This window comes from Delphinapterus leucas, chromosome X (genome assembly GCF_059928025.1).
Source record: "Delphinapterus leucas isolate spDelLeu-1000000601 "Yukka" chromosome X, BTC_Dleu_Yukka2, whole genome shotgun sequence".
Classification (NCBI taxonomy): Eukaryota; Metazoa; Chordata; class Mammalia; order Artiodactyla; family Monodontidae; genus Delphinapterus; species Delphinapterus leucas.
The window spans coordinates 78,783,942-78,795,293 of NC_143150.1; the positions used below are offsets into that span (position 1 = coordinate 78,783,942).

Genomic DNA, 11,352 nt, shown 5'->3' on the forward strand with positions numbered 1-11,352 from the left:
GACTCTAGGTCTATCCACCTCATTACAAATAGCTCAATTTCGTTTCTTTTTATGGCTGAGTAATATTCCATTGTATATATGTGCCACATCTTCTTTATCCATTCATCCGAGGATGGGCACTTAGCTTGTTTCCATCTCCGGGCTATTGTAAATAGAGCTGCAATGAACATTTTGGCACATGACTGTTTCTTGAATTTTGGTTTTCTCAGGGTATATGCCCAGTAGTGGGATTGCTGGGTCATATGGTATTTCTATTTGTAATTTCTTAAGGAACCTCCATACTGTTCTCCATAGTGGCTGAACCAATTCACACTCCGACCAGCAGTGCAAGAGTGTTCCCTTTTCTCCACAACCTCTCCAGCATTTATTGTTTCTAGATTTTTTGATGATGGCCATTCTGACTGGTGTGAGATGATATCTCATTGTACTTTTGATTTGCATTTCTCTAATGATTAATGATGTTAAGCATTCTTTCATGTGTTTGTTGACAGTCTGTATATCTTCTTTGGAGAAATGTCTATTTAGGTCTTCTGCCCATTTTTGGATTGGGTTTTTTCTTTTCTTGTAATTGAGCTGCATGAGCTGCTTGTAAATTTCGGAGATTAATCCTTTGTCAGTTGCTTCATTTGCAAATATTTTCTCCCATTCTGAGGGTTGTCTTTTGGTGTTCTTTATGGTTTCATTTGCTGTGCAAAAGAGTTGAAGTTTCATTAGGTCCCATTTGTTTATTTTTGTTTCCATTTCTCTAGGAATTGGGTCAAAAAGGATCTTGCTCTGATTTATGTCATAGAGTGTTCTGCCTATGTTTTCCTTTAAGAGTTTGATAGTTTCTGGCCGTACATTTAGGTCTTTAATCCATTTTGAGCTTATTTTTGTGTATGGTGTTAAGGAGTGATCTAATTGCATACTTTTACATGTACCTGTCCAGTTTTCCCAGCACCACTTATCGAAGAGGCTGTCCTTTCTCCACTGTACATTCCTGCCTCCTTCATCAAAGGTAAGGTGACCATATGTGCGTGGGTTTATCTCTGGGCTTTCTATCCTGTTCCATTCATGTATCTTTCTGTTTATGTGCCAGTACCATACTGTCTTAATTACTGTAGCTTTGTGGTATAGTCTGAAGTCAGGGAGCCTGATTTCTCCAGCTCCGTTTTTCGTTCTCAAGATTGCTTTGGCTATTCGGGGTCTTTTGTGTTTCCATACAAATTGTGAAATTTTTTGTTCTAGTTCTGTGAAAAATGCCAGTAGTTGTTTGATAGGGATTGCATTGAATCTGTAGATTGCTTTGGGTAGTAGAGTCATTTTCACAATGTTGATTCTTCCCATCCAAGAACATGGTATATCTCTCCATCTATTTGTATCACCTTTAATTTCTTTCATCAGTGTCTTATAATTTTCTGCATACAGTTCTTTTGTCTCCTTAGGTAGGTTTATTCCTAGATATTTTTTCTTTTTGTTGCAATGGTAAATGGGAGTGTTTTCTGGATTTCACTTTCAGATTTTTCATCATTAGTGTATAGGAATGCCAGAGATTTCTGTGCATTAATTTTGTATCCTGCTACTTTACCAAGTTCATTGATTAGCTCTAGTAGTTTTCTGGTGGCATATTTAGGATTCTCTATGTATACTATCATGTCATCTGCAAACAGTGACAGCTTTACTTCTTCTTTTCCGATTTGGATTCCTTTTATTTACTTTTCTTCTCTGATTGCTGTGGCTAAAACTTCCAAAACTATGTTGAATAACTGTGGTGAGAGTGGACAACCTTGTCTTGTTCCTGATCTTAGTGGAAATGCTTTCAGTTTTTCACCATTGAGGATGATGTTGGCTGTGCGCTTGTCATATATGGCCTTTACTATGTTGAGGAAAGTTCTCTCTATGCCTACTTTCTGCAGGGTTTTTATCATAAATGGGTGTTGAATTTTGTCAAGAGCTTTCTCTGCATCTACTGAGATGATCATATGGTTTTTCTCCTTCAATTTTTTAATATGGTATATCACATTGATAGATTTGCGTATACCGAAGAATCCTTGCATTCCTGGAATAAACCCCAGTTGATCATGTTGTATGATCCTTTTAATGTGCTGTTGGATTCTGTTTGCTAGTATTTTGTTGAGGATTTTTGCAACTATGTTCATCAGTGATATAGGCCTGTAGTTTTCTTTCTTTGTGACATCCTTATCTGGTTTTGGTATCAAGGTGATGGTGGCCTCGTAGAAGTAATTTGGAAATGTTCCTCCCTCTGCTATATTTTGGAAGAGTTTGAGAAGGATAGGTGTTAGCTCTTCTCTAAATGTTGGATAGAATTCGGCTGTGAAGCCATCTGGTCCTGTGCTTTTGTTTGTTTGAAGATTTTTAATCACAGTTTCAATTTCAGTGCTTGTGATTGGTCTGTTCATATATTCTATTTCTTCCTGATTCAGTCTATGTACGTTGTGCATTTCTAAGAATTTGTCCATTTCTTCCAGGTCGTCCATTTTATTGGTATAGAGTTGCTTGTAGTAATCTCTCATGATGTCTTTTATTTCTGCAGTGTCAGTTGTTACTTCTCCTTTTTCATTTCTAATTCGATTGATTTGAGTCTTATCCCTTTTTTTCTTGATGAGTCTGGCTAATGGTTTATCTATTTTCTTTATCTTCTCAAAGAACCAGCTTTTAGTTTTATTGATCTTTGCTCTTGTCTGCTTCATTTCTTTTTCATTTATTTCTGATCTTATTTTTATGATTTCTTTCCTTCTGCTAACTTATGGGTTTTTTGTTCTTCTTTCTCTAATTGCTTGAGGTGCAAGGTTAGGTTGTTTATTCGAGATGTTTCCTGCTTCTTAAGGTGGGCTTGTATTGCTATAAACTTCCCTCTAAGACCTGCTTTTGCTGCATCCCATGGGTTTTGGGTCGTCATGTCTCCATTGTCATTTGTTTCTAGGTATTTTTTAATTTCCTCTTTGATTTCTTCAGTGATCACTTCAATATTAAGTAGTGTATTGTTTAGCCTCCATGTGTTTGTATTTTTTACAGATCTTTTCCTGTAATTGATATGTAGTCTCATGGCATTGTGGTCGGAAAAGATACTTGATACAATTTCAATTTTCTTAAATTTACCAAGGCTTGATTTGTGACCCAAGATATGATCTATCCTGGAGAATGTTCCATGAGCACTTGAGAAAAATGTGTATTCTGTTGTTTTTGGATGGAATGTCCTATAAATATCATTTAAGTCCATCTTGTTTAATGTATCATTTAAAGCTTGTGTTTCCTTATTTATTTTCATTTTGGATGATCTGTCCATTGGTGAAAGTGGGGTGTTAACGTCCCCTACTATGAATGTGCTACTGTCGATTTCCCGTTTTATGGCTGTTAGTATTTGCCTTATGTATTGAGGTGCTCCTATGTTGGGTGCATAAATATTTACAATTGTTATATCTTCTTCTTGGATCAATCGCTTGATCATTATGTAGTGTCCTTCTTTGTCTCTTCTAATAGTCTTTATTTTAAAGTCTATTTTGTCTGATATGAGAATTGTTACTCCAGCTTTCTTTTGGTTTCCATTTGCATGGAAGGTCTTTTTCCATCCCCTTACTTTCAGTCTGTATGTGTCTCTAGGTCTGAAGTGGGTCTCTTGTAGACAGCATATATATGGGTCTTGTTTTTGTATCCATTCAGCCAATCAGTGTCTTTTGGTGGGAGCATTTAGTCCATTTACATTTAAGGTAATTATCGATATGTATGTTCCTATTCCCATTTTCTAAATTGTTTTGGGTTCATTTTTATAGGTCTTTTCCTTCTCTTGTGTTTCTTGCCTAGAGAAGTTCCTTTTGCATTTGTTGTAAAGCTGGTTTGGTGGTGCTGAACTCTCTCAGCTTTTGCTTGTCTGTAAAGTTTTTAATTTCTCCATCAAATCTGAATGAGATCCTTGCTGGGTAGAGTAATCTTGGTTGCAGGTTTTTCTCCTTCATCACTTTCAGTATGTCCTGGCACTCCCTTCTGGCTTGCAGAGTTTCTGCTGAGAGATCAGCTGTTAACCTTATGCGGATTCCCTTGTGTGTTATTTGTTGTTTTTCCCTTGCTGCTTTTAATATGCTTTCTTTGTATTTAATTTTTGACAGTTTGATTAATATGTCTCTTGGCGTATTTCTCCTTGTATTTATCCTGTATGGGACTCTCTGTGCTTCCTGGACTTGATTAACTATTTCCTTTCCCATATTAGGGAAGTTTTCAACTATTATCTCTTCAAATACTTTCTCAGTCCCTTTCTTTTCCTCTTCTTCTTCTGGAACCCCTATAGTTCGAATGTTGGTGCATTTAATGTTGTCCCAGAGGTCTCTGAGACTGTCCTCAGTTCTTTTCATTCTTTTTTCTTTATTCTGCTCCGCAATAATTTTTTTCACTATTTTATTTTCCAGGTCACTTATCCGTTCTTCTGCTCAGTTATTCTGCTATTGATCCCATCTAGAGTCTTTTTCATTTCATTTCTTGTGTTGTTCATCATTGTTTCTTTCATCTTTAGTTCTTCTAGGTCCTTGTTCATCATTTCTTGTATTTTCTCTATTCTATTTCCAAGATTTTGGATCATCTTTACTATCATTATTCTGAATTCTTTTTCAGGTAGACTGCCTATTTCCTCTTCATTTGTTAGGTCTGGTGCGTTTTTATCTTGCTCCTTCATCTGCTGTGTGATTTTCTGTCTTCTCTGTTTGCTTATCTTACTGTGTTTGGGGTCTCCTTTTTGCAGGCTGCAGGTTCGTAGTTCCCGTTGTTTTTGATGTCTGTCCCCAGTGGCTAAGGTTGTTTCAGTGGGTTGTGTAGGCTTCCTGGTGGAGGGGACTAGTGCCTGTGTTCTTGTGGATGAGGCTGGATCTTGTGTCTCTAGTGGGCAGGTTCACGTCTCGTGGTGTGTTTTGTGGTGTCTGTGGACTTATTATGATTTTAGGCACTCTCTTTGCTAATAGGTGGGGTTGTGTTCCTATTTTGCTAGTTGTTAGGCATAGGTTGTCCAGCACTGTAGCTTGCTGGTCGTTGAGTGAAGCTGGGTGCTGGTGTTGAGATGGAGATCTCTGGTAGATTTTCACCATTTGTTATTATGTGGAGCTGGGAGGTCTCTTGTTGAGCAGTGTCCTGAAGTTGGCTCTCCCACCTCAGAGGCACAGCACTGACTCTTGGAAAAAGAGGAAAAGGGGAAAAAATCATAAATCTTGCTCTCGAAATCCACCTCCTCAATTTGGGATGATTGGTTGTCTGTTCATGTATTCCACAGATGCAGGGTACATCAAGTTGATTGTGGAGATTTAATCCGCTGCTTCTTAGGCTTTTTGGGTGTCTGAGGTCTTCTGCCAGCATTCAGTAGGTGTTCTGTAGAAGTTGCTCCACGTGTAGATGTATTTCTGGTATATCTGTGGGGAGGAAGGTGATCTCCACGTCTTACTCTTCCGCCATCTTCCCTTCCGCACCTCTAGTCTCCATTAATTTAAAATGCATGAAACCAAGGAAGTGGCTTGGTTGGAAAATCAGCCTTTATCCATTCATTATGTCTGTCATTTATTTAATCATCCAGCATTGAGAACTTCCAGAACAAAAGCCTGATAATGGGAATTACAACAAAATAGTCATCTCTAGGGGAACTTGTAGGCTAATAAGGGAGAGAAGATATGTACCTGCATAGTAAGAACTGAAAGTTGAGGAGTTAAGTGTTATGAGAGAGGTGCAAAGCACAAGATGGGGGATTCCAAGTCATGAGGAAACACCTCCAAACCTGGGGAGTAAGGAATATCATTATAGGAATGGACCTAGTGCCTGGGCCTAGGCAAGTAAGTAGGATGTGTGCTTGAGATTGTTAGAGAAGAAGAGAGGAGGGCAAGTAGCAGTGAATTCTGAGAACACCATGGAAGAAATTGTGAAGCATGTCCCGACAAAAATGACCTGTTCAGTGTGGCTGGACTGCAGAGTACAAGAAAGGAAAAGTGGGCACCAAGGTGGCAGATGAAGGTTAAGGCTAGCTTCAGAATTCCACTGTGAATACCTAAAGCAACAAAGTCACACAGGGTGGATGGAGAGAGGAGATGAATCCTCACAGCAAGTTTCAAGCTTCTCTGTACTGACACTGAGCCCTCACAGAGTCTATCCTGATCCCTTCTGGGAATAGAAGGGCCCAAACGAATTTTTCTCTACTTTCAGTTGTACCTTACTTATGCAAGACACGTTCAGCTTCCAGGGAAAGATTCACCATGGCAACAAGCTAGGCATGAACTGGTACCATAGTGAAGTGCTTCTCTCTGGCTGGGAAGGGCAGGATCTCTGCTATGTGGCCCAACTAGGCTCCCTTCCCCTTCCCAGCTTACCACCTTGGGCCTCAGTCAGCCATACACTCAATTAAATCTCTTGTTCAATGGGGAATCTGCATACTTTAGCTTGTCCTCTAATGAAAGATTTGCCTGGGCCTTTCTAACTGGCAAGGCCATTTTCCTCAGTGGCCCTAATTCCTGAACATGTTGTTTTGCCTGGGAGATCCAGGCTGCAAAGAATAATGTAGAAGCCTCAATTAACTTAAGAATTTTCCTTCTTTTCCCTCCATCTCACCTCGCTCTCTTTCCCTTCAGGGGTATGCATCATGCCACATGGGGGCTCTATCCAAGATGAAGGCTCTACTGAAGCCACTTCCACATTTAATTTTTTCCCTGGCTTATTGCCCTACCACTATTTCAAGCTCTTTTCTTAACAGCAGCCAGTGTGAAAAAGCCTTAGGGGGTTTAGTTAACTAGGAGCTCAATGTCAGTCAGCAGTATAATATGACTGCCAAAATAAAAGTTAAAGCAATTTCATTAGAAAAAGAGGACCCAGAAGGAGAGCAATGAGACCATTTGCTCTGCTTTGCTTTTCCACCCCAGAAGACAGTATCTGCTGCCTCACCAACATGCCTGAGGATGCTGCAGGTGGGAAGGGAAAGGGGCATTGTCCTGGGAGGCTGCAACCGCATTGGTCTCCTGATAGTTCCTCAAAAGATCAGGCACACTCCTGTCTCAGGGCCTTTGAATGGCTCTTGTCTCTACCTGAAACACTTTCCCTAGTTCTCTTCATGACTCACTTCCTCACTTCATTAGGCCTCTGTACAGATATTGCCTCTCCAAAGATGCTGCCCCTGACCTCCTATTTTAAATAGTCCCTCCCATCACTCTCTGTCTCCCTTTATACTGCTTTGTTTATCTTCACGACACTTATTAACTCCTGACACATATTCTGTCTCTTCCATTAGAATGTAAGCTCTATGAACATAGGTTTTTGTGTGTTTTCTTTACTGCTGTGTCTAGAACAGTGCCCGACACCGTGGGAGCTCAATACATATTTGCATAAACAAACTTTTTCATGCCATCTACCTCATTGTATTGCAACGTATTTTTCATTTGTCTTGTCCCCACTAGAATTTTATCTAAGAAAACTCTTTTCTCAATTATTTTGACATTTTTATTAATTACCTAGCCAATGCCTGGCATGAAAAGTGTTGGATGGATGGATGTGCTAGCAAGGATGTTGTAGAGGGGTTTCAAACATTGGATGGCATTGGCCTAGAGCCACATTGCCAAATACGGTAGCCACTAGATACTTGTGACTATTGAGCATTTGAAATGAGACTTGTCTGAATTGAGATGTGTTGCAAATGTAAAATGCACACCAGATTTTGAAGACTTTGTATGCAAACATGTAAAATATCTCATCAATAATATTTTTATTGATTATGTGTTTAAATAATAATATTTTGGATGTAATGGGTTAAATAAAATACATTCTTAAAATTAAATTCACCTGTATCATTTTTCATTTTTAATGTGGCTATTAAAATATTTAAGTTACATATATGACAGGCATTATACTTGTATTGAATAGCACACAGATATTTTACAACCTCCATGTTTAAACCTTGACCTTTACAGGCTTTTGAGAGTGTGTATGGGGGGGTGATTTGAAGTGGTTCCCTGTAACTGACAGAGAAGAGTGTTCTCCATAATCACTGCTCCTGGGGACTGGTGGCAGCAGGGTCAAATAAGCACTATGCTTTATTACTCAACCTCATCTTTCTCATTCCTGTATTCTTTCACTCCAGCATGTCCACAGTAGCTAGCAACAAGCCAGATGGAATGTTTAGAATTTTTACTTTCTTTCTTAGCTTCTGACCACCCATGTTTCCCCTGATGGTGACAACAATGAACAGATAAATGGTCCAAAGGTGAGCTACAAATTGGAAGAATAAAATCTAGCCACAAGTGCCCTGGATCATCAACACCCAGCAGAATCCCCACTTTGGAAAATCTCTCTATTCCTGATAAGTGATTTTATGTGTGTAGCCAACTCCCCTAGCAAAGCCCCATGCTGGGTTATCCCAGGAGGGAAATAGAGAATTAGAAGACAAACAACCTGCCCTTTAGGAGATTATAATAAAGTTGGGAAACAAAACTAATGTGTATGTGAAAAGTTAAACAAGATCACAGGACAATCATACAAGAAATGTTAGGCAAAGTATGATTAAGTCCAAACCAATTACCCAGAGAGTTAGTGCTTTAGTAATTCAAATTATGGTCAGCCCTAAGGTAGAGGCAGGCAGAGAAAGCTTCCTCAAGGAGGTAGTACTTGTGCTGGATTTTGAAGGATGTATGTGATTATTACAAAAGCATAGATTTCCAGAGCTTGAAGGGCCCTTAGAGACATAGTGCACTCCTCATTGTACAGATAAGGAAACTGAGGCCCAGAGAAAAATATAGTAAGTCAGGAAAAAGTTGGGAGTACAACCAAGATTTTCTACTTCCCAGTCCACTACTCTTCCCTCCAAGTGTTGAGAAGGGAGGGATTGTGTTCTAGGTGTAAAAAATGTGCAAAGAAACAAATGCTTGAATACTCACTCCCCAATCTGCCCCTTTCCTAACACACACACACACACACACACACACACCCCTCCAAACCTGATCTGGGATCTCCTTTTATTTTCCTCAAGACTATGTTAATCTAGAAGGTGAATCAGATAACACTGAATTCAAATTCCAGGTCAAACACCAGTGCCTTTTTATTTAGTTAGAAATGGGCCAGGTGTTGATGAATGGCCTCTCTGATGTAACCCGCCATCCTGAAAACCTTGAAGTTGAGAGACCCTCCTCCTGTTCCTTTGTGTCCTATCACCACAAGGTATACAGACTCGATCTGAACTACTGTCACTGCCTGGCTGCCCCGACTCTGGCCTTTGGTGTGGAGGTCCATGGTGTTGTTGCCCTCAGTGTACAGGTTGTCCCGGATCAACAAGCATTTGGTCCCTGTAAGGGTGATTCCCTGAAGAAACAACTTCTCTCTCTCCTCTCTCACCAGCAAGATCTGCATTTCTTCCTGGGTAAATTGGAACAAGTTGACTTCAGGATAAGAAGCTAACAACCAGGGTGGGGAATTGGTGATTATCGCTGCATCACAGCACATTACAGTCTATAGGAAGAGGGTGATGTAGTCTTGCCAGACTTCTTCACTGATATCCCCTATGCACTGCATGATTCAAGTAAGCTGTATCTGAAAGATGAAAAAAGTGCTTTCTGGCAAGTTGGTCTTCAAAAGAAGTTGGTTGGTAGTTGGCCCAAGATGACTGATAAACTGAAACTAAGCTAAAAGTACAGTTCGTTTCTGATGGCTTCTCCTCAGAAGCAAGGTGGAGGAGGTCTTGATGACTTGTGTGAAGTTATGCCCCAACTGCCCTCTGCTGTGACTTATCAAGCTACCTCTGGAGCAGGAGTGAGGTCACAAAGGCTCTGTGGCTTCTTAAATAGTCATAATGCACCACTTCATGGGTGACTTTTGGCAGTAGTTTTCTTAGGTTATATCTCCAGCTAGTGAGATATTGGGACAAAGCACACCTACTTACTTCCCTAGGATACGATGGGAAGGACACCAACCCCTAATAGCAGAAAATCCCTCAAAGTAGAAAATAAGTGGGTAATAACTGAGTTGGAGGTTTGCATATAAAGCAGGACAGGTGAGGTTTAGTGTGGCAACTAGTATCTCAGACGTTGGCTAATCTAAGATCTGAGCTCTAGGTACAAAGTCAAAAAGCCCACAGGCTCACTGGCTTACAACCTTTTGGGGATGAACATAATAGCCTCTTAATGATTTCCTTGCCTCCAGACTCTTTCCCTGTAGTTGTTTACCTTCTGGCCCACACCAGCTGTGAGTCTAGAGTAATTCATTTTCACTGAGTCATTCAGCAAGTATTTATCAAGCATTAGCTATGTGCCAAGTATTTTTCTAAGCACTGGGGTACAGTAGTGCACAGAGAAAAACCTCATGGGGTTGATATCATAATGGCAGAAAACAAATAAATAATAGATGATAGTATCCCTTTCACAGAAAATATTTTACAAGTCTAATACTTTCTTCTTCCATAATTTTCCTCTTAGTCCCAGGCTTTCTCTACTCCTGTGGAGGTCCAATCTGACATGTGACTCTTCTGCAACCTTTGACAATTCACCATCTGTATCTTAATTTCCTCTGAAATGACACTAACTTACCTTAAGGAGGGAATGTTAGGAGGAATGATTAAATTTAATGGTGGAGAAAATCTGGGATAGCTTAGAAAATTCATTTATTCAACAAATATTTATTGAGTACCTACTGTGTTCCAGGCCTGTTCTAGACTTTGGAGATCTAGCGGTGGACAGAAAGTCCCTGCCCTCATGAAGCTGACATCCTAGAGGGGGAGACAAATAACTGAGAAAGACATTTATAGCGTATCAGGTGGTGTTGATAACTATAAAGAAAAAATGTTAAGAAGATAGAGAATGCTGGGGAAGAAGTGGTGGTGGTTTTATTTAATATGAGGTGCTCGAGTAAGGATTCTCTGATATTGTGACATTTAATCAGAGACCTGACAGAGATGAGGGAGTGAACATGTGGATTTCTGGGGGAAGAGCATTCTAAGCAGAGGGAACAGCAAGTGCTTGTGAGTCAGGAGCATGTCTGGTATATTTGAGAAAGAACAAGAAGATCAATATGACATAAACAGAGAAAGCAAAGGGTGATAGAAGGTATAGTCAGAGAGGCACTAGGCTTAGATCATATGTAGGGCTTCATAGGCCATGTAAGGATTTGGCTTTTACTCTGAGATGGGGAGCCACTGGTAGGTTTTAAGCAAAGGAGAGACGTCTCTATAGATTCTAGAGTCTAGAAGATGCTATGTAAAGAATAGATGCTAGGGGAACCAGGGCCAAAACATGGAGACTAGACTATGACAATAATCCAGGCTAGATAAATAGAGGTTGGGGCCATAATACAGGGGTGAGAAGTGGTTAAATTTGGAATATTTTGAAAGAAGAGCTAATAGGATTTGATGATGAATTG

The 11,352-nt window shown here is 39.9% G+C and overlaps 1 pseudogene; it reads right to left on the bottom strand.

The window, feature by feature from the left end:
- Positions 1 to 9,016: 9,016 nt before the first annotated feature.
- On the bottom strand, positions 9,017 to 9,589 carry LOC149744303 (profilin-1-like; annotated as a pseudogene).
- Between the last annotated feature and the right edge of the window lie 1,763 nt (positions 9,590 to 11,352).